Source organism: Oryctolagus cuniculus, chromosome 2, assembly GCF_964237555.1.
Source record: "Oryctolagus cuniculus chromosome 2, mOryCun1.1, whole genome shotgun sequence".
Classification (NCBI taxonomy): Eukaryota; Metazoa; Chordata; class Mammalia; order Lagomorpha; family Leporidae; genus Oryctolagus; species Oryctolagus cuniculus.
The window spans coordinates 130,807,401-130,831,193 of NC_091433.1; the positions used below are offsets into that span (position 1 = coordinate 130,807,401).

A 23,793-nucleotide genomic window follows, 5' to 3' on the forward strand; every position below is an offset into this window, starting at 1 on the left:
TTTTCTCCTGGGATCGCTGGTTTGATCAGAGCAGGAGCAGCAATGTTCTGGCCCGAGGTGGAGGTGGTGCATAAACCCTGCTTCAGGAATGTGGGAGCTAAGCTGGGGAGGGAACCGCATGCTGGATTCACTGCCTTCCCCTGTTTTCAGCCTGGAACGCCCCCTTCCTCCGTCCCTGCTTGCTCCCAGTGCTGCTGAATTCAGTTCTCCGTTTTGATCTCTTTGGAGGGAAAATTCTAGTCCTCTACCAATGTGGAAGAGGGCCTTTGGGGTCCATTACTCCTCGTAGAGGTTTTCCATCACACTTCCTACTTTCAGTCCTGCTCGCACCCTCACTCTCAGAGACGCCTGGTCCTTCTAATTGGGACCTTAGCAGGGACTGTGACACTGGTTCCAGCTCTCCCTTATGTTGTCGGGTGTCAATTGGCTGGCTACGCACCACTTTCTGTCTATTCATCACTTTCCAACATTTGTCTCTTTCTTCCTGTTCTATTTGTCCTTGTGTGTTTGTGCGTAAAAAATGTACAGAACTTATCATCACGGTTGAGGATTTGACTGTGAGTGACAGCATGGGGCACTCTCGCTGGATTCTTTGACTTGCTACTGAATGTCGAGGTCTGTAGATCTTCTCTCCTGGGATGCTTGCTTTGATCAGAGCGGTCTCCTTTCCTCTCACCCTGGTGGCTCTTCTGGGGAGGTGACTCGACCTGCCATGTTTACCTGAAAGCTCCAAGGGGAATGATTTAGTCTCTTTGTAATGAGGAAACTCAAGGTTTCTGGATCTGAGCTGTGCAAAGACACTTAAGTGAAGGGATCTGAACCCACATCTGGTTCTCTATCTCAGGTTGTTCTACAGCACATTTGCTGGACCTGCATTCCATTCATTCCCCTAATAAACACTTCAGACAAATTTCTGCAGCAGGGTTTTCAGAAGGTTCAAGGGTGTAATGGATCAACGGCTACATCACATCAAACATTAGATTTTTAAAAAAGATTTATTTAGTTAGTTGAAAGACAGAGTTACAGAGGCGGAGGCAGAGAGAAAGTGAGGTCTTCCATCCGCTGGTTCACTCCTGAGATGGCCACAACGGCCAGAGCTGTGCCGATCCGAAGCCAGAAGCCTGGAGATTCTTCTGGGTCTCCCACGTGGGTGCAGGGGCCCAAGCAGTTGGGCCATCTTCTACTGCTTTCCCAGGCCATAGCAGAGAGCTGGATTGGAAGTGGAGTAGGCAGGACTTGAAGCCGCACTATATGGGATGCTGGCACTGCAGGCAGTGCCTTTACCCGTTACGCCGTGGCGCTGGCCCCAAACATTAGATGTTGTGATGCTCAGTTCTTCCCGCCACTGGGAATCTGTGACTCTGGTCATGTTTCCACATTCTGAGGGGCCTCCTTCTCCTTCTCCTCCTGAGCTGCTTGTGAAAACCCAGAGCTTCTCTCACAGGCTTGTTTGTTCTGCAGACAATCGAGCTGTTTCTTCCATGCTCTTCACGTCCCACGGAAGTAGTTAAGAAGGTAGCGGTGGGAGACTTGATTTGACTCTCTGAGAATCCTGTTGTATTAGGCAGGATAAATTCTGGAGAACACAGGACTTCAAAGTGACACATGGAAACAAATTCTTATGTCCTAGAGGAGAACTTGGTAGGGCTCTCTGCTCTAGGCAGTCACTCAGGAAATCAGGCTGATGGGAGCTCTGCCACTTGATCATGGTCTCCAAAGATGTTCCAGTCCTCGCCATCTCAGTTAGCCGGAGGGAGGTGGAGGGTGGATGCACAGGGACACAGCGCGGTCCAGGCGGGAGCTCACATCTCTGCTGCTCACCTTCTGTTGTCAGATGGATTACATAGCCCTGCTGAGAATGCTTAGGGAGTATGGACTCAGGCTGCTGATCCATGCTGGTTGCTTCCCCAGCTAGAACTCTCACTGTGGAGGAAACAGAAATGGCACATTGGTGGACAGCTAATGGTTTCTGCTACAACTATTATTAATCCAAAATGGAAATTATCTTTCTAATGGAGTGCTAAGGAAGCTTAAATCATAGCTGTATTTTTGAAATACCATTTTTTTCTTTAGGAGATATATATCCATTCATCCAACTATCCATCCACAACTCACCCTTTATAGATCAACCTTAAAACATGGGGGAGAAAGCCATCAGTCAACCAGGAACTTACTGGGTGGGGTTGGATGCTGTGTTTCTCAGGATATCTGCCCCTGCCAAGTTTTCACTCTATTTTCTGCATGTCTCCAGTCAAAACAGTCCTGTTGAGTTTTGCTTTTAGTGTGGTATGAATTCAAGAATACTGGACATTCCTTTTCCCCGGGAATGCCACCCAGCACCTCTCCTCCCCTCCCACCTGTGTTCTGACAGGTTCCCTGAGGAGGTAGGCCTCCTGAGGGTTGAGACTCACTGGAAATATAAGTGCTGCAAAATACATCTTTGCACATGAGGTAAATGAATGGATTGGTTTGCTTAGGGGACTGCTTAGAGCAGAGAGAAAAAACCCTGAAGGCTATTTACGAAACAGCTGAGGTATCCTTGTAGAGTAAGGTGGGAGGAGATGGAGAGGAGTTGATAATATCAACCCAATGAAAGACTGGGGAAGGTGAGGCAGGCACCAGTATAGACAAGAATGGCTAAGGTCAGGGGCGCAGCCTACGTGTGGTGGGATTTCTCTGATGTTACTGTTTCGGGAAGGCAGGGATACAATGACTCAGACAGCAACCACAGGGATAGAAAATCTGCATGGATCCTTTGACCTTCACCTAGTTCATCCTCTGGGCAACTGGAAGCCATGCTCCACTCAAATCTAGCAGAAGAAAGCATATAAAATACCCATTTTATCTGGGAGTAAACCATTCATGTAGGAGCCAATACAGCAGCAATTGTTGACAGACTATTATAAATCTTGTTCCTGGAGAAATATACAAACCCTTTGGCTGGAAAGCCAAAGTCACCAGACACAAATTAATTCTGAAGCTGCAAACAAAGGCTCTACTCAGAGAAATAAGGAAGTATATGCTCCCTCCCAAGAAACACCTTTTTTCCTTTAGACCCAATTTTAAGAAGAAATACTCTTGGCCAGGGCCGTGGCTCAATAGGCTAATCCTCCGCCTAGCGGTGCCGGCACACCAGGTTCTAGTCCCGGTCGGGGCACCAGATTCTGTCCTGGTTGCCCCTCTTCCAGGCCAGCTCTCTGCTGTGGCCAGGGAGTGCAGTGGAGGATGGTCCAAGTGCTTGGGCCCGCGGTGGCCATTAGAGGGTGAACCAACAGCAAAGGAATACCTTTCTCTCTCTCTCTCACTGTCCACTCTGCCTGTCAAAAAAAAAAAAAAAAAAACAAAAAACAAAAAACCAGAAGAAGAAGAAATACTCTACATTAATACTCTCCATGAAATGAAGGAGGAATAATCTGGAATTCAGCAGCAACCGAATCTACCTTTGGGACTTTAAATTATGAATAAACAAGTTTTCCTTTCAGTTACTCCTGTCTCCTGTCAGCTCTCAGCTTAGTGTTACTTTGGGTTGGCTGAGTCACCCTGGGTGGATTTTCCAATATGGTGGCTCAGTTGGCCATTAGTTGCTCCAGAACTTTTCTTTTTTTATAGTTCAGCAAAAATTGCTCTCATTGGCCTGACATTGGCCAATGCCCATCACTGGGCCCATCACATGCCAGGCGATTGCCAAGCATTCGTTGCCACATATCTGTCCACTTTTGGGGTCGGGGGAGCCATCTTCTCCACAGGATCCATGGGAATGGAGATTGAGGGAAGGATAGTTCATAAAAAGGAGGAGATGGATGCTGGGCCAGCAGAGAAAGCAAAACACAACCCAACAACCACAACCACAACCACAAAATAACTCCATTTGCCCAAACTATTTGTTACTCATGTGGGAGACAACACAGAGATCGTCTTAGATGTGTTAGGATTTAGAAAGTAGATCACTGAGAAATGGATCAAATTAAGAATCCCGGAAGACGTGCTGTAAAAAGAAATGATGGCAGAAAAGAAAAAAATAAATAAAATGTAGAGTGTATGTTGCTAACAACATAGTTAAAATTCTAATAAAATGAAAGAGCAAACTTGTTAAGAGACTGAAGCGTTTCAGATAAACCCGATGAATGAGAACTGCCTGCCAAAGTAAGAAGGGTCTGAGACACCAAAGACAGAGGCTGACAAATCCAGGATTACCCAAAGGCTAATTTATTGGGAGAGTTCACTGTCTTGGTCTGGCCTCAAGACAATGGTTCTCAGCACACCCAGTCAATAGTAAGGGGTTTATATGTTAAGCTAGACAAAGGTGACCTGGGCTAACCTAAGTGCACCTGGACTTTCTCCAGAAACATTAACATTCCATGGGTTAGATAAGAGACATTCCAGGGTCCAGCCTGCAAGATAAGCCCAGTAGGTTATCTTAATGACTTCATTTACTCCACTATAGGGCTTGCTGATGACCTCTAGGGTTACCTGGAGGGCAAGATGGTGGCTACATACAGAATGGCTGCAGTCACGTCAAGCTGAATCCCCACACCAAGGTAAAAAAAAATGTATTAATAACCTACTGGTTATTACAATGAAAATCCTCAGATTATTAAGTCAAGAAGGGAAAGAGATGTGAAATAGGAGAGAGTAAGAAAAACTGGGACACACCAGGCCAGAGGGAAAGACATGTCCTTCTCACTGTCTCTAGTGAGCTGGCACCAGCCTCACATGCAACAGGACCAGAATTCTGAGAAGCACGAGACCCAGGTCATCCAGCAGATGCTAGACAGTTTGTCACTACAATAGCACCTGGCCCTATGCTGACCTTTGGTTTTAACAAATGACTATTACTTTATTCTTGTCTTCCAAATCCCATGTAAATGTCCCTTGGGGCAAACTCTATCCCACAACCATATAAGGAAGGGAATTCTGTGAAACGTAGTTCTTCCAGTTTAGCAAAGTGGTTACAATACAAAGCCATCACAATAATTAAATGAGCAAGAATGAAAGAAAATTAATTCAACAGTTAACTCAAAAATTTAGAGAAGAATAACAAATTGAATGAAAGTAAAGGGAAAAATTAATAAAGACAAAATTAATAAACACAAAACTTATGAATAAGGAAATTAACTAGATAGATGTGTTAAAGAACCGAGTATTTGTATAAAGGCTAATATAACAAATAAACCTTTAGCAGTGCTAACAAAAACAAAAAAGAGCAAAATATCATGAGTGAGAAATAACACAAAGTCCTAGAAAGAAATTTCTAAAGAAATGACAATAAACAATTGGAAATTAAAACTAAAACCACCAGTTTCATGGTCATAACAATCAAAATAATCAAGGATAAATATAACAAATTATGCATTTAGACATACATTGGAAATCACCAAATATTGGTGAGAGAAGTTAAATACAACTGAAATAAAAGAAAGATATACCATGTTCATGAATTGGATTTCAACTGTCCCCCAAATGATCTATACATTTAAAACAATCCCAATTAAAATCTCAGCAGGGGGACCAGCACTGTGGTATAATAGGTAAAGCTGCTGTCTGCTGTGCTGGCATCCCGTATGGGCACCGTTTCTAGTCCCAGCTGCTCTTCTTCCAATCCAGCTCTCTGCTATGGCCTGGGAAAGCAGTAGAAGATAGCCCAGGTCCTTGGGCCCCTGCACCCACATGGGAGACCTGGAAGAAGCTCCTGGCTCCTGGCTTTGGATTGGCACAACTCTGGCCATTGCGGCCATCTGGGGAGTGAACCATTGGATGGAAGACCTCTCTCTCTCTCTCTCTCTGCCTCTCCTCTCTGTGTGTAACTCTTTCAAATAAATAAATCTTAAAAAAAAAAAAAAAAGAGGTGAACCTTGGTGCTCAACATCATTATTCACAATAGGCTAATCCTCTGCCTGCGGCACTGGCATCCTGGGTTCTAGTCCCGGTCGGGGCGCTGGATTCTGTCCCGGTTGCTACTCTTCCAGTCCAGCTCTCTGCTGTGGCCCAGGAGGGAAGTGGAGGATGGCCCAAATCCTTGGGCCCTGTACCCGCATGGGAGACCAGGAGAAGCATCTGACTCCTGGCTTTGGATCAGCACCGTGCACCGGCCGCAGCAGCCTTTGGGGGGTGAACCAATGGAAAAAGGAAGACCTTTCTCTCTGTCTCTCTCTCACTGTCCACTCTGCTTGTCAAAAAAAAAAAAAAACAAAACAAAAACAAAAACAAAAAAAACACACACACACAATGAGATATCATTATGCACATAGTAGAATGGTTAAAATTTAAAAAGATTAATCATACTAAGTATTGCAAAGAATGTGGAACAACTGTAATTCTTATACATTGCTGATGGGAATGTAAAATGTTACAGGCTTTTTTTCTTTTTCTTTTTTTTTTTTTTTTTTTTTTTTTTTTGCCTCTGGTTTAATTTCCTGAGGCTGCTGTCACAAATGACCACCAACTCCGTGGCTTACAACAACACAGATTGATTTTCTCACAGTTCTGGAGACCAGTTGTGGTCTCACACCAACTGGTCTCACAGTTGTGGAGACCAGTCCAGAATCAGCTCCATGGGCTGTGAGCAAGGTGCGGGCAGGGCTGTGCTCCTCTGGAAGTGCCAGAGCAGAGCTTGCTGCCCGCCGCCGGCGGCTGCTAGCAGGTGCTGAGGTCCTCGGCTGTGGCTGCATCACTGTAGCAACTTCAGATTTCTCTCTGCTTGGTCTCCTTCACTCCGCAGCTGCCAGTCTTCCCCTGCCTCCTACTAGGACAGCCATGATTACAGTTAGGGCCACCCTGACAGTTCTCTAAAATCCCCCACCTAGAGACCTTCAGTTTTTCTTTGTTTTTAAGATTTATTTATTTGTTTGAAAGACAGAATTACAGAGACAGAGTGAAAGGTGAGAGAGAGAGGTCTTCCATCCGCTTATTCACTCCCCTGATGGCCACAACAGCGGGGGCTGGGCCAGGCCAAAGGCAAGAGCCAGGAGCTTCTTCTCAGTCTCCCACGTGGGTGGCAGGGGCCCAAACACTTGGCCCATCTTCTATTGTTTTCCAGATGCATTAGCAGGGAGCTGGATTGGAAGTGGAGGAGCCAGGACTAGAACCAGTGCGCATATAGGTTGCCAGCAAGGTAGGCAGTGGCTTTATCCACAACACCACAACTCTGACCCTTAGAGACCTTTAACTCAATGACATCTGTGAAGGTTTTTTCCATATAAAATAACATTTATAGGTTCCAGGAATTAATAGATGACTATATTGGTTGGGGGAGGGCGGTGAGTAGTGCAGTTTTTAAGCCTACCACAGCCTAAAATCAGAAATAATTTAAATATTCATCAGCTGATGAATAAATACATGAATACTCTATCTCCTTATACAATCGGCTATTGCTCAGTGATAGAAAAGTACAGCTACTGAGACTCGGAAGAATCAACCTTAAACATATTACGCAGTGGAGAAGAAGATGGATACAAAAGACAAATTCTGTCAGATTCCATTCATACAGGATTTTATTTTATTTTATTTTTTAAATTCAGAAACAGAGAGAGACAGGAAGAGAGTGAAAGTGAGCTCCAATCAGCTGTTTCACTCCCTGGATACCTATAATGGCTGAGATTGAGCAAGGAAATGGAACTCAATTCAGGTCTCCCAAAGGTAGTAGGGACCCAGCTACTTGAGTTATGGACTGCTACCTCTTAGGGTACGCAGTAGCAAGAAGCTGGAATTGGGAGTAGGAGCTGGGATCTGAACTCGGGCACTCTGATATGGGCTGTGGATGTACCAACCACGGGATAAGTGCCCTTCTGCTTAAGGAATTTTAGAAGACACAGCTGTAGTGAAAAGAAGCAAACTACCTGTTGGCTGGGGCAGAGGTGGAGGGGAGCACAAGAGAGCCTTGGGGCATGATTCTAAATAGGGAAAAATACTCTGTTTTTGGGTGAGATTACAGGAAGGCTTACGTTTATCTAAACCCAATGAATTTTTGAACATCATTATGCTTTGGCAAAATTGCGCTAGAAAGGAACAGACAGGGGCTGGCGCTGCGGCATAGTGGGTAAAGCCGCCGCCTGCAGTGCCACCATCCCATGTGGGCTTCCAATCCAGCACTCTGCTATGGAAAGCAGTAGGAGGTGGCCCAAGTCCCTGGGCCCCTTCACCCGAGTGGGAGACCCGAAGAAGTCTCCTGGCTCCTGGCTTCAGATTGGCGCAGCTCCAGCTGTTGTGGTTATCTGGGGAGTGAACCAGTGGAGGGATGACCTCTCTCTCTCTCTCTCTGCCTCTCCTTCTCTCTCTGTGTAACTCTAACTTTCAAAAAAATAATCTTAAAAACAAAAAACAAACAAACAAACAAAAAACAGGAACCCAACCAGGACATTTGAAAGTACAGGTGAGTTAGTTGCTTTTTAAGAAAAATGAAACTACAGTGGAATCAAGAAGACACGGAAAGTCTGAACTGAGCAATAAATATGGAATAAATTCAGACATTTGCGAAACTCTCCCTGTCTTCCCCAAGCTCACATCATAGAACAGAAAATAGACCAGTTTGCTCATGATTTGTTTTAAGCCTGAGAGAATTTCTAGACAACTTAAATTGTTTTGGTGCATAGACAGAGAAGGAAAAGTTTTCAATTTATTTAATAAAATTTACTTAACCCCAATGCAGAGACTTGATGAGACAGCACAAAATGGAAAGCCGCTAATAAAGTGCTCAGGAATAAACCATCAATGAAACATTAGCCAATCAAGAGCATTAGCATGTAAAACAACTCACTCTGCCATAGTAGGGCTCAGTCCAGAAGTGCAAGGTAAATTGGAGGAGTTAAGAACAACAGGTAGAGGTTCAACAGCTTTGGCCATTTGCTTCCTCACCCCTCCCTCCCCAAGTCCCCAGGGCAGGTGAGTTATATTGGGTGTGTGTGTGTCTCCTCTTAGTGCTGCTGCTTTTGGGGGTGCAAAGGATGAATGAAGTCCAGGCCCTGAGAGGTGCTTTGTGGGTGAGTAATGGTTTCTGGCCCTGGCTTCTCCACCCTTAGATCCTTTTTGCCCTCATCTGGTTGGCTTGCTGGGACTCACACAGACAGGAGTCTGGCCTTCTCCCAGTTGCTCTAACTCACAGAGAAGGCGAGCTCCCCAGGGCAAAATGAAGTCAGGCCCAAGTAAGAAAGTTTAGAATCATAACAATTTCAAACAAAAAGTACCATGCAATTTGAGGACAGATTCCTCCTGAAGGAGAAATGTTAGCCAGCAACTTAAATTTAGAGTCATAGCTAACAGTGATGAGGAGATACTAGCAATACTTAATGTATTAGAACAGAAAACTCCCATAAAGATCAAGTAGAAATATTAGGTCCAAAACAGAGTAGTGAAAATGAAGAATAGGGCAGTTGGGATAATGAGCAGGGGATGAGCTGGTGATTTGGGACCTGGTGCAGATCATCTCCCCTGCAGAAGAAGAAAGGACAAAGAAATAGAAAATATGAAAGGAAAAGGCAAGACTCAAGGAAGATCAAAGGTGAAGTGCTGATATCCAGATAGTGAGAGCCCCAGAGGGGGCCTGTGCTGTGGCTCAGAGGGTTAAGCCACTGCCTGCAATGCAGGCATCTCATGTTGGAGGGTCCGTTTGAGCCCCAGCTGATTCACTTCAAACCCAGCTCCTTGCTGACGCACCTGGGAAAGTAGCAGAAGACAGCCCAAGTACTTGGGCCCCTGCCACCTACCAGGGAGGCCTGGATGGAGTTCTGGGCTCCTGGCTTTGTCTTGGTGCAGCCCCAGTTGTGGGCATTTGGGGGATGAACCAGTGGATAGAGGATCTCTCTAGATCACTCTCTTTATTTCTCTCTGTTTCAAATAAAAAAAAAATTTAAATTAAAAGGAATAGACTCTAGAATTTCATATGTAGACAAAACATTATTTAAATATGCAGGCATGATAAAAATATTCTTCGTCCCGGAAAGCTTCAGAAGGTAGGTCACAAAAGGAGCCCCATGGAAAGCTGTTTAGGGCGAAGGATGCAAAGAAGGATTGATGCAAACCCAGGACTTGGCTGCCCTGTTGGAGCACGTACGTCTGAATCCTTTGCCTACTCAGAGTGTAATGTCTGAATGAGTGCAAACATCACCATCCTCTGGGCTCTTGTTAGAAACTCAAGATCTCAGGCCCCACCCAGACTCGCAGAATCAGTCTCTGCTTCGTAACGAGTACTCTGGGTGCTCTGAGAGGCTGACAAGTTGTGGGATAGATAATAGCCATGTGACGGGACTGGAACGCGGGGAAGACTAGGAGAACGTGCCAGTGTGTTAAAATTCTTATCAAGCTAGGGGGAAAAGGGCTGGGAAAAAAAAACATAAAAAAGCTGAACTATTGAAAAATTAACAAGTAGAAACTAGTTCTCCATACACACACATACAAACTTAATGTGATTACACTTAACTCACAAGGTAGAAAGCAATGATATATAGATAAGACTTAAAAGCCCAAATGTATGTTATTTACAAGACCTACTTGAAGTGAAGCACCAGTGTAAGTGAAAAGTAAAAGGAAGGAGAATATACACCAGCAAGTATTAACCTAAATACAACGATGTAACCATGTTACTAGCAAATGAAATTTACATTAAGTCAATGAGCACTTTAGGGCTGGAGAGAGCATTACATAATACCATGATGGAAGAGTTTTTTACTATGGAGATATACAAACAGGTATGTATCTAATAAAAGAGTCTCAGATATTTAAAGCAAATTTTGATAACATGGAAGTGGTAAATCTACTACTGTAGTGGAGATCTCTTTTTTCTCAATTATATCAGCAAGGACATAAAAGATCTGAATAACACGAATTACAGACTTTACCTGGTGGGCATTGATAAAGCCCTACATCCAAACATTAGGGAGCACACATTTTCATCAAGCATACCAGCAATATTCATAGTTTCAAATAAGCTATGACACAGGCCATGCTGTCTGACCACAATGCATCTGAGAAGTTAACAAAGGAATGAATAAGGAATCTCACATATTTGGAAACTTGAATAATATACTGCTAATTAGCTCATGAATCAAGTCTCTGTCTCTCAAAATAAACAAATAAATACATCGAGGTATAAATGACAACAAAAGCACTAAATATTAGAATTTATGGAACTCCAAAAAAAAAAAAAAGCAAAGCTTTTAAATAATTGTACAAGAAGCCAAGACAGCATCCAAATTAATGAGCTGAGGGTACTTTGAGGAGGTAGGAAAAGAACAATGGGATAAAAAAAATAACAATGGCGAAAAAGCAGCAGATAAAAATTCACAATGAAAATCTTGAAACAGGAAAAAAAAAGATACAACGTAGAATATCAACAAAACCGAAAATTGGTTCTTTGAATAAACCAAGCTCTGCCAAGACTAAACAAAAGAAGAAGAGACACGTGTAACCACATGTGAATGTAGAGTGGGAGGGACGTGACACAGGGATCCCAAGATAGAGAGCACTATCAGACTCTGTGTGCCAACAATTTTGAAAATGTAGACAGAACAGGCAAATTCCCTGAAAACTGCAATTGGGAGCGCTGCCCCAAGAATTCACACAGCACTTCCAAGTCTTCCCAGAGAGCACGCTCGGCCCCAGACGCTTTCACAGATGAGCTCTGCAACGCTTTCAGAGGCCTCATCACCTCATTGAAATGATTTATTATTAACTTAGGAGGAGGAGGAACAGAAAGAGACAGAGAGAGACAGAGAGAGCGAGCTCCCATCTGCCGGTTCACTCCCCGAATGTCAGCTATGGCCGGGCTGGAACTAAGCCAGGAGCTGGGGACTTCATCCAGGTCTCTTATGTGAGTGGCAGGGACCCAGGTACTTGAGCCATCGCCTGCTGCCTCCCAGGGGACACATGAGCAAGGAAAGGAGTGGAGGATAGAGCTGGGCCCTGGACCCTGGCCCTCCAAATGGGGTATGAGTATCCCCACTGTCACCTTAGAGGCGAGGTCAAACGCCTTCCCTCATCTCGCTTTCTACAACTTTCTCAACAGCAGGAAAAGGGGAAACGGAGAATGTGGCTTATTCTGTACTACCCTACTATCCACTCAGACAGACACTTTGGGGAAGAAAGGAAGAAAGGAAGGGAAGGAAGAAGAGAAGGGAGAGGAAGGAAAGATAAGCTACAGGCCTATTTCATTCAAGGGTAGAGTTGCAAGATCCTGAACAGAATCTTCTTAGCAAGTGTCCATCACAATCAACAGTACTTTAGCAAGATCTACACATGGCGTTTGGCTAGAGCCAGCGTCATCCACAAGAAAGAAATGAGTAGGTCAAAAAATCAGTACATAGGACAACCAGGTCTACACTTATAACGTGGAACACAAAGACCATGGTTAATACAACTGTATTGTAATCAGGATTTTTGTTAAATAAGTAGATTTTGTCCCAAAATAGTTGCAAGATGACAGATATGTTAATTTCAATTATAATAACCATTTTGTAATCTAGGTGTCCTGTCACATCAAGTAATAAGTAAGCCTCTTATCTAAATGGAGAGATACAGTACAATTTCAACATGAAAGAATAGTCAATGAAATTATGCAAGAGTAGTAATGAGATGTTCTACCAGATAACATGATGTATTTTAAAACTATAAGTAAAAATAGTACAATACCAACATCAGAATATACAGATGTAAAGGTAGAAGCAAATAGGAAGTCCAAACTAACATATGGGTTTAAAAGGAATTAGTATGAAATGAAATTTTTGTGTTGGTAGGTAAAGCGTAAGCTCTCTGATGAATGGTATTGGCATAGTAGGATTATTTTTAAGAAAAAAATATGGGGGCCGGCACTGTGGCATAGCGGGTAAAGCTGCCAGCTGCAGTGCCAGTAACCCATCTGGGCTCTGGTTCGAGTCCCAACAGCTCCACTTCTGATCCAGCTCTCAGTTATGGCCTGGGAAAGCAGTAGAAGATGCCCTGAATGCTTGGGCCCTTGCACCCACATGGGAGACCCAGAAGCTGGGGAATAAACCAGTGAATGGAAGATCCTCGCTCTATGCCTCTACTTCTCTGTAACTCTGCCTCTCAAATAAATAAATAGGGGCTGGCGCTGTGGTATAGTAGGTAAAGCTGTCACCTGCAGTACCAGCATCCCATATGGATGCCAGTTCAAATCCTGGCTGCTCCACTTCTGATCTAACTCTCTGCTATGGCCTGGGAAAGCAGTAGAAGATGGCCCAAGTCCTTGGGCCCCTGCACCTGCGTGGGAGACCCGGAAGAAGTTCTTGGCTCCTGGCTTTGGATCGCTGCGGCTCAAGCCATTTCACCCAACAATGCAGCCCAAACAAGTAGCCCAAAAATGCAAAAGTCCCCAAAGAGAAAATCTTCACCGAGGAAACATCCAACAGTGAGAAAATCTCAACAAGGGACAAAGCACCCAGCCAAGAGAAAGCCCCCTCAGCGAGGTTAGGCCTCCCCTTCACACCCTACAGAAGCGTAAGGGCTGAGTCTGGGGTGGAGCCCGATTCAGTATTCTAAAGGGGGTGAGGTTTGGGCTAGGGCTCCAATACCGCCCACTTCCATGCCCTGTTTAGGACATATTGTAAATGTCATGGCATCAGGTTTATGATAGGAATGGACATGCCTCCAGTGATAATTTTATTATAGTGACATTGCAATGACCTAAAGGTCATCCGGAGGGGGTGGGGACACATCCTGTAGCCATGTTGGATATTTCCAGCCAGCACTGGTTCCAGGTTCACATCATTGTGGAACTTGTGCTTTCTGCTATTTGGAAGGGGGTGGTGGGGGCTTGCTGATTCATGGGAGGTGAGCCTGCACCGTGCATAGAAAGGGAGACTTGGGCTGTGCACAGAAAGGGGACTTGTCACACAGGCGGGGCCAGGCTGTCTATGGGACAACTGGGTTAGCTGCAGCTGTCACATCACAGATTGCCTGCAGCCATCAATCATCAGCCTATACTGGTTGAGGAGGAGCTGTTGATATCACCAACCTGCTCTGTTGCAAGCATGGGCAGGGAGCTGTCCGGTTGGAGCTGGGCTGGAGCCGTCAGCGTCAGCTCCTCTGCCTGGCTGCCTAGCTTCCCACAACGCTTGTGATGACGTCTAGGTTTTACCCAGATAACCCAGTACAATCCCTTCCTCTCAAAATCTTTCATTGACTCTCATCTGAAAAGACTCCTATTTCAAAAAGTTCATGTAAATTTATAGGTTACAGGAGTTAAGATACGAATATTTTTCGAGCTTCATTTTTTTAGCCTTAGTTTAATTCTGTTGTAATAAGAGGATTTTGCATTTAGCCTATTATATATGCTAAATTAAATTTATTGATATCAAACCAACCTTACATTCCAGATATACAATCCATCTGATTATGCTGCATCATATACTACTGTATTTAATTTACTAAAAAATTTAATTTTTTTATTTGACAGAGTTATAGACAAAGAGAGAGACAAAGAGAAAGGTCTTCCTTCTGTTGGCTCATCCCCTAAATGGTCGCCATGGCCGGCACTGCGCCAATCCGAAGCCAGGAACCAGGTGCTTCTTCCTGGTCTCCCATGCGGATGCAGGGCCCAAGCACTTGAGCCATCCTGCACTGCCCTCCTAGGCCACAGCAGAGAGCTGGACTGGAAGAGGAGCAGCCGGGACTAGAAGCTGGTGCCCATTTGGGGTGGAGGATTAACCAAGTGAGCCACGGCGCTGGCCCCCAAAAGATTTAAATTTTTTTAGGTCTGATATCATTAATGTTATGAAGGGCATTTGGAATTTTTTGTAGTCTTTGTTAGGTTTAGAGTACATGGGTGTGATGTCAGTTCTCACTTCATGTATTTTGGAAAAACAGCTTTTGGTTTTATTGATTTTCTGATACATTTTAAAAACTTGATTTCTGCTCTTTATTATGTTATTATTTTTATTTTGTGCTAAATTTGCACTTTTTAAAAAAGATTTATTTGTTTGAAAGACAGAGTTACTCATGTGAGATGCCAGTGTCCCAGGCAGCAGCTTAACCCACTGCTTCACAACACAGGCCCCTTAATTTGCATTTAAAAAAATTTTTTTAAAGATGTGTTTCTAACTCTACCATTTGGGGCAAGTCAGCTTGAGCATGTCCCAAACTGTACATCTCTTCCCTCTCTTATCCCCATCTTATGTTTAACAGGGATCACATTTCAGTTAAATTTCAACACTTAAGAATAGTTAATTAATTACAGAATTAAACCAGTCATATTAAGTAGAACAGACAAAAAAAACTACTAAGAGGGATAATGTATTAAGTTGTTCATTAACAGTCAGGGCTATGCTGATCAAGTCACCGTTTCTCATAGTGTCCAAGATGTGTGTGTATGTGTATATATGTATACACTTACTCATTTGAAAGGCAGAGAGAAAGATCTTCATCTGCTGGTTCCCTCCCCAAATGGCCACCATAGCCAGGGCTGGGCCATGCCACAGCTTGAAGCCTGGAACTCCATCTGGGTGACGGGGGCCCAAGTACTTTGGCCATTTTCCACTGCCTTCTCAGGTGCATTAGCGGGAAGCTGGATAGGAAGCAGAGCAGCCAGGACTCCAGTTAGCATTGCAAGCAGCAACTTAATCTTTTGGGCCACAACACTGGGCCTTTAAGTTTCTTAAGGTGAAATCCAAATCATTAGTTTATCATTTTTATTGCTTAATATATAAGCATTTGATACTACAGATTTCCCTCTAAGCACTGCTCCTTCTATAATCTACCTGTTTTGATTGATTGTGCTTTCATTTGCATTCAATTAAAAATATTTAAAAATTTCAGTTGTGAATTGTTTGAAGTAGGGGTTATTTAGAAGTGTGTGGTTAAGGTGGGTGTTCGCCCTTGAGGCTAAGCCACTATTTGAAATCCTGCATCCCCTATTGGAATGCTTGCATTTGAGTCTCAGCTCTGCTGTCAATTACAGTTTCCTGCTAATGTGCACCCCGGGAAACAGCAGGTGATGGCTCAAGCACTTGGGTTTCTGTCACCCACATAGGAGACCTGAATGAAGTTTCTGGCTCCCAGATTTTACTTGGTCCAACCTGGCTGCTTAGGGCATCTGGGGAGTAAATCGGTGGATGAGAGCTCTCCCTCACCCCCCCCCCACCCCTTTCTGCCTTTCAAATAAATAAATAAAATTCTTTAGTTCTTTAGTTTCTAAGCATCTGGAGATGTTCAGGTATATTTCTGTCATTGATCACTAGTTTAATTCTGTTGTAGTAAGATTACTTTGCCCAATTTCAATACTCTTAAATTTATTAATACTTGTTTTCAGCTTAGAATATATTCTATCTTGATGAATGTTCCATATGTACTTGGAAATAATTTGTATTTTACTATAATTTATTGGTGTGACCCACAAATGTCACGTAGGACAAATTGGTTGATAGTCTTGTTCAGCTTTTCTAAATTCATACTGATTTTCTGTATGCTTCTTCTTACCAATTGCTGGGAGAGCATCGAAATAGCTAATTATGGAAATAAACTGATTTATTTCTTGTTTCATTTCTATGTATTTACTTCATATATTTTGAATTCCTGCCCTCAGATGCATCTGTATTTAGGATTGTTACATGTTCTTGATAAATTTAAGGTTTTTTCTGTCTTTATCCATTTATTCATTGTTCTGAAGTCTGCCGTGGGTATCATTAAAATAATCTCTCCAGCTATTTCAGAATAGTGCTTGCATGAAATAACATTTTCATTATTTTACTTTTAAAATCTCGGTGTCTTTATATCTAAAGTGGGTTTCTTCTAGAGAATATGCCCGAAGTAGTTGAGTCTTATTTTTTAAAATCTAATCTGACAGTTTGCCTTTTAATTTGTGTGCTTACACCATTGATATTTAATGAGCATTTCAGGATTTTCACCTTAAATCCACCATGTTGCTATTGGTTTTCTTTTTGTTCCATTTGCTCTCTGTTCCTTTTTTCTTCTCTTTTTTCTTCTTTTGGAGCAATTTTTTAAAATTCCATTTACCTTCACTTTTGGCTTATTAAGTGTACGCCTTTATTTTATTTTTTAGTTGTTGCCTATGTGTTCAGGTAAGCACTTCTCAGTCTACTGTGAGATAATGTGTCACAGCACATACAGTTGTGCAAACCTTCAAACGGTTTCCTTCTGGCTTCTCCGCCATCGTTTATGCTGTTTTGCACGTATTTCAGGCTACACACGCATGAACTGTGTAATACATTGTTTCTGCTTTCACTTTTAGTGGTATATTGTCTTCTTAAGAGATTAAAATGTGATTTTTTTTTACTCTTTATAGTGCTTTTTATTTTTTTTGTGGACTCATTTTCCCACTTAGTATTGTATTCCATTTGCTTTATAATCTTCCTTTAGCTTTTCTTACAGTGCAGGTGTGAATCCTGTCAGCTTCTGCCTGAAAAAGTTGTTTCTTTTCAATGTTGAAACAATATTTTCTCTGGTTTAAAAATTCTCAGCCAATAGACATTTTTCACATAATATTATTCTTTGTTATCTGTCTTTAAAATTTTTTGTTGTTTATTTTCCTTTTATTGAAAGAGAGGGAGACACACACACACACACACACACACACACAAAGAGGAAGAGAGATCTTCCATCTGCTAGTTTGCTCTCTAAATGCTCACAATAGCTAGGGCAAGGCCAGGCAAAAGTCTGGAGCCTGGAATTACATTCAGGTCTTCCATGTGCGTGGCAGGGACCCCAATACTTGAACAATCACCTGCTGCCCCCCACGGTGCTTATTAGCAGGAAGCTGGATGCGAAGGGAGGAGCTGAGACGCAAACCAGGCAAATGGTAGGTGTCCCAAGCACAACTTAACTGCTGCCCCACATGCCTGCCCAGTGTCCTCTGTCTTACAAAGCTTCAGGCACGAAGCCAGCAAGCTGGTAAAACGGTAGCACTTGTTGTATCCGTTCCCCTCCTCTCCGTTATTAGCGTCTCGGGCTGTTTATTGCCAAGTGTCTGCAGAACGATATTTTGTGTATTTCTCTGGTTTTCTGATTGTGTAAGGAGCAAGGCTACACTGTGTGATTGTCACTTCAGGTTGGGGAGAAGCTGGTCATTTTAAAGTTTCTATTATGATTTCTTTTTGGAACCACTATTTAGAAATGTGTTTCTATAATAATCATATTTTAGCTACCGAGTTCTAATGTAACTGCAGTGTAATTAGAGCCTGCATTCGAAATGACAGAAGTTCCTTGAATTGTGTTAAGGCACACTTTGTGTTCTGGTATGTAGTCAGTTTTGGTAAATCATCCGCATATGCTTGAGAAGTACATGTGTTTTCCGAATGTAGAGTGCTGAGTTCTAGAAATATACATTAAATCAAGCTTCCTTGGTGTGTTGTTCAAATCCTATTCCCCTCTGTTGATTTCTGTTCTCCTCCAAGCATCAGTAATTAAATGAGTTGTGTTGAAATTGTTCATTGTGATGGTGAACTTGTCTATTTCTCCCTGAATGTATCATCTATCATCTTGTCTACATCTATCATCTTGTCTACATCTATCATCTAATAGATGTAGACAAGATTGCATTTACTGTATCTTCCCAGCACATCAGCCACTTTGTCATTATGTAGTGACTCTTTTTATTCTTAATAGTGCCTCTGACATCTTCAGGTTTGTTTTCTGTTTCACTGATGTGGCATTCCAGCTGTCTTTTCTCCCTAAGTATTTGCTTATGGTATTTTTCACTCATCTTTTCACTCCTAATGTTTCTCTGTCATCCCTTATGTGTGTCATTTTACAATCACATAGACTAAGAAAGTTTCATCTGTCTATCATACAGCAAGTGCATTCAATCTGTTTCACTCTGTGGTCATTATTGATGGTTTAACCCAGTGCTTTCCTTTATCCTCATGCTTCTGTTTGTGTTGTAGCTGTTTTAAAGATTTAGTTGTTTGCTTGAAAGACAGAGTTAGAGAGAGAGAGAGAGAGAGAGAGAGACAGAGAGAAAGATTTTCCATTTGCTGGTTCACTCCCCAAATGGCCATAACGGCTGGAGCTGGGCCAATCTGAAGCCAGGAGCCAGGAGCTTCTTACAGGTCTCCCACATGCATGCAGAGGCCCAGGGACGTGGGCCATCTTCCGCTGCTTTCCTAGGCACGTTAACAGGGAACCGGATCAGAAATGGAGCAGCTGGGATTCAAACCAGCACTCATATTGGATGCTGGTGCTGTAGGAAGTGGCTTTACCCTCTACGACACAGCGCCAGCCGCAGTGATTCTGTTTTTTCTTTGCTTTTAAAAAAGTAGTTGAGTTCTTGGGTTGATTTCCTTGCTTTTCTATCACCATGTTAATACTGGCCCTCAGACTCACATCTTCACATATTCATGCTTTACCTGCTCCAGTTTCTTTTTCTTCTTCAAGTTTTTCTTTTATAGTTACTTCTGTTGTCTCTTGGATTTTTTTTAACATAGAGGTAGATTTTGTTTTATTTTTAAACACCTAGAAATTATCATGCAGTATGTCTTAGAGATGGGGTGACTAAGATTTTTTATTAAGACAGGACAAAACAAAACATCTCAGCTAACTCTGACATTCAGTCCCAATTAGAAGTCATTGGTTTAGAGAAACCAATTATCAATAAATAATATAAAGGAACAATTATAATCCCCACTAATAGCATATGAAAAAATTAACGAAGATATTTTGGGGTTTTCAATTGGATGACTTGGCAGAGAAGGTAAATTCAAAGGAAAATTAAAGAACATGGGCTCTTGGCTTTACCCACAGTCCTTGATGGTGCATTTGAAAGAAACCTATGCCTAGATTGGAAGACTTATTGTTATCAGAATGTCATTGTTACCTAAAGTAATCTCTAGATTCACTGTGATCTTTATCAAAATCCCAACAACCTTTTTTTGCATAAATAGAAAACCCAATCTAAAAAGTTATTAATTTAGAAATTGTATTTATTTACATACTTGAGAGGCAGAGAGAGACAGAGACAGAGACTAAGACAGAGAGGGAGAGCTCCTGTCTACTTGCTCACTCTGAGGTACCTGCAATGGCCGGGACTGAGTTAGGCTAAAACTGGGATCCAGGAAGCTGGAATGAGGAGCTGGGGTTGGTAGTGAAATATAGGAGTTCATGTGGGATGGGGGTGTGTTAGCTGCTAGGCCAAACACCCCCACCAAGGTTTGAGTTTTATTCCTAACCAAATCATCGATCATTCTTGAGGGTGGAAAAAAGCATATTCAGACACCTACTTTCTCAAAACCCATCTCCTGTTCTTTCTCAATAAACCAGCACAGGTTGTGTTCCTGCAAAATAGGGGATAAACTAAAGAAAATGAAAACAGGGAAGCCAGGAATCAGGACAGAGGCAAAGTGGACTATAAGGTGTTAGCACGGTGGGCACCCGGGAGCCAGACCCGATGGGACCAGCAGCAGTATAGCTATCACGTGACTGCACAACGAAGCCCTCAGGAAAAGAGTGGAAAGTGGCTTGCGGTGTGAACCATATTTAGAAGGGTTTAAAGGTCCTGTTCGAAAGTTGGGGAAGCTACCATTAAGTGCTAAGAAAAGCAGGGAAATGAACAATGAGGCGGTCACTGACCTCAGGAAGAAGAGCAGCGGGCTGTGCAGGGAAGGCAGTGTCGTGTGCTCCCCGGCTCTGGTGTCCGTCAGCTCTGTCGGAAGGTGACAAGGAAGGGGGAGTTGGTGTGTGCCCATCTAAGAGCCCCCCCTTTTCATCTCCCTTAGTAGGAAGCCAGTGGATGATGTCCAGGAAGCACAGTAAGAATATTTAATTGAGATACATGCCGTTAAGTACCAGAAAATCACTAAAGAACACACACGTGGCTCAGGGAGCAGGGGCCGGGAGGGAGGGCACTGCTGGCTTGCACCATGAATTCTGACTTTTTAAACGATATCTGAAGCTTTCCCTGGGTGAAGAACTGTTTTCTGAGTGTGCAAGTACACAAAGATGCACTGTGAGGGTGTCCACTGCAGTGTGATTACGGCAGTGGGAAAATCACCATCGACTCAGGGAGGGAATTTGAGTGCCTATTGTGCATGCAGTCATTCTGTCAATGAAAACGACAGTTTAAGACAACAGAATGTTCGCTGGTAGTGGCCAAGGGGATCGTTAACTCCCATTCCTGCAGGAGTTCGGAGAACAGAGAGGAGTGCTGGCTGGGACTGGCTAGGGAAGAAGGCAAAACTTGAGCTTGGCTGCTCAGCCCCAGGCTCTGAAGCTGAGGGTGTGGAAAAGCCCTGAGAGGGGCAGGAGCCCAGCGTCGGGCAAGAGTGAGCAAACTGGCCTGGCCGGCACGGGGGTGGGGGTGGTAGTGAGAAAAGGCCTCCGGCTGCAGAGGGCATCAGGCCCCGCAGAGAAAAGCAAGGGCTTCCTGTGGCTTCACAGCCGTGGCCCATGAGCACCCAAACGTCATTCCGCCAAGCCGGTCAGCTGTGGGCTTTGTGGCGGTGGCGGTGGGGCTTTCCAGAAACTTCTACACGGTCTTTTCCTGTACCTTTGGCGATAGTAACACACTCTTTCAGAATGGCCAGTGGCCAAGACTAGGCTCATTGTAGCCGGAGTAGTTGAGATTAGGGGTGGGTCTAAAGACAGGTTCAGCGGTGAGTCTATGGCCAGGGTTAAAGTTTAGTCTGGGGCCAGGTTTAGGTTCAGTCTGCGATCAGGGTTAGGGTTTGTTTGCACACGCTGGTTTCTGATTGGATTTCATTTCATTTCTGGGTCAATAAATGTTGCTCAAGTGCAGGAATGAAGAGCATAGGTTGGCCCGCTGGTCTCCAAGCCCTGCCTGCAGCCCCTGCCTTCTTCCCCAGCTCCCCATACCCCACCCCCCACAGGGGTCTTTCCCAGACCTCCCCAGGCCCAGCCTTCCCTAAGTCCCAGCCCATGTGCTCACCCCATGCTTAATAGCTTACCTCTGAGCCCCCATGTGTTGGGTGCCTGGCCAGCGATGGGGGAGGGGCTCGTATGGCGGGAGGAAGTGGTGGGGAGCCCTGGTTCCCCCACCCCCAGCCCACCTCCTGTCAGCGGCCGTTGCCTCTGCCATCCTCATCCAAGCCGGGATGCCTGCCTTACTCAGCGCCCAGGAATCCTGGCCCACATGGTGCCGGCGCACTTTCGAGGCAGGCTACTGAAACTTTAATCCTAGCTTTCCTTTCGTTCCTGATCCCCCCAGCCACTACGGTCTCACTGGCCACGCCCTCTCCCTGTCCCCAGCAGGCACCTGAGTCAAACCTTGGAGAAGGACTTCCCATCCAGCCCAGCTTGGCCAGCTGGATGCAGGAACCACCCACAGCCAGGTCAGCGTGTGTGCGCATGACTGATGGTGGGGAGCCAGGGGACAGGGCAGTGTCCGCACTGCCACCTTCCTGGGAGCACGCTTCCCCAGCAGCTGGCCCTCGGCTACCTTCCAGTTCGGCTGCTTTCCTCCTGGCCTTCGTGCTGCAACACGCAGGGGTTTCAGGAGCAGCTTTGAGGATGCAGAGCCCAGCTTGGCTCCGAGGCAGTTGGGGAGGGAGGGGCCGCTCCTCCCTCAGCTTTTGTTGCCCTTCCCCTCTCATGCGCTGTCCTCTTTGCTTGTCTCTCTGGGCCCTGCCTGTCTCCATTGCTCCCTGCCCTTTTTCTATGTGTCCTGTTCCTGTCCCGCTCCCGCATGGGATCTCTGTCTGCATCCCTGCCCGGCCTCTAGCCCATGTCTTACTGCTTCTCTCTTTCTCTGTCTGCATCTCTCGCTTGCAGAGTTTGCTCCATCATCACAGAGCGTCTCCTTCCCACCCAATTACTTTATGACAAAGACATGCAACAAATACCCACTGATGGCAGCAATCGTCTGAGACAGGGACTCTCCTCAACCTCCTTGCATCCCAGTACCCTGAACGGGACATTTCACCCCTGAGCCACTCTTGGAGCTAAGGCAATTCAAAAACCATGGAATGTTCTCTGAGCTTCTACCAGGCAGGTGCTAGGTGCTGGGAATGTGTAAGACAGATCTCTGTCCTCTAAGAGTTTACGGGGGGGGGGGGGGGGTGCGGGGAGGAAGGGCACGTGTGTGAGGCCAGAGCCAGAATACAAATGCTGAGATGAATAACAAGGTCAAGTGTAGCCCAATCTCCCCTGCTGTGCTGAGGACTAAGGAGTCACTGAGGAGTCCTTACAGAGCCTGTTTGCGGAGAACCTGCTGTTGGATGGGGCTTGTGGGGGTGGGATGGCCTTCCAGGCAGGGGAAACAGCAGGCCGTGGTGTTTTGGAGGTGGGATCCTCCGGGGCTCTGGGAAGCTGGGCTGCTGGGCCCCTGGTGCTGCTGTTTGTGAACAAATGGGAAAAGGTGGAGCGGCCACTTGAATGCAGATGGTGGCCCTGGACTTGCGAGCTGAAGTAGCTTCCTGAGCATGGGAATGGTGAACCAGCGGTGACTCCAGGGTGCTTCCTCTCCTGACATTGGGCAGGACCTTTGTTCGTGTCCACAAAGGCAGCTGTGCAGATTCTGGCTCCACTGAGGGACAAACTCAAGGCCGTGGCATCCATCAGCAGTGTGAGGCCTTCGCAGATGAGGTCCACTGGATACACATGCCCAGCGGGTGACAGCAAGGAGGACTCCAGGGGACTGTGTCACCCTGCACTTAAACCCTTCAGTGACACCTCCTGTGCCTGGGATACAGCCTAGACTCTGCTGCGGTCTGCAGGCCTGGCCGGCCTGACAGTGCATCCTCCTACCTCCCCTGACTGCGGGGTCTTCTCAGCATGCTTTGGCTAACCCCCCACATACTCCTGCCCCGCCCACAGTGCCCACAGCTGGGCCCTTCCCCAGGGCCACCGGGGATGAGGTGTGGTCGGCCGGGCCCCATGTGGCAC

General features: G+C 44.8%; 1 long non-coding RNA gene across 1 annotated transcript; it reads right to left on the reverse strand.

Annotated features, from left to right (window-relative positions):
- Positions 1 to 976: 976 nt before the first annotated feature.
- LOC103347656 (uncharacterized) lies at positions 977 to 22,185 on the reverse strand. The gene is made up of 4 exons (XR_007916085.2): positions 21,858 to 22,185; positions 20,524 to 20,596; positions 15,338 to 15,508; positions 977 to 1,923 (listed from the first exon to the last, which is right to left on the reverse strand). It is a non-coding gene; the product is annotated as an uncharacterized lncRNA (long non-coding RNA).
- Between the last annotated feature and the right edge of the window lie 1,608 nt (positions 22,186 to 23,793).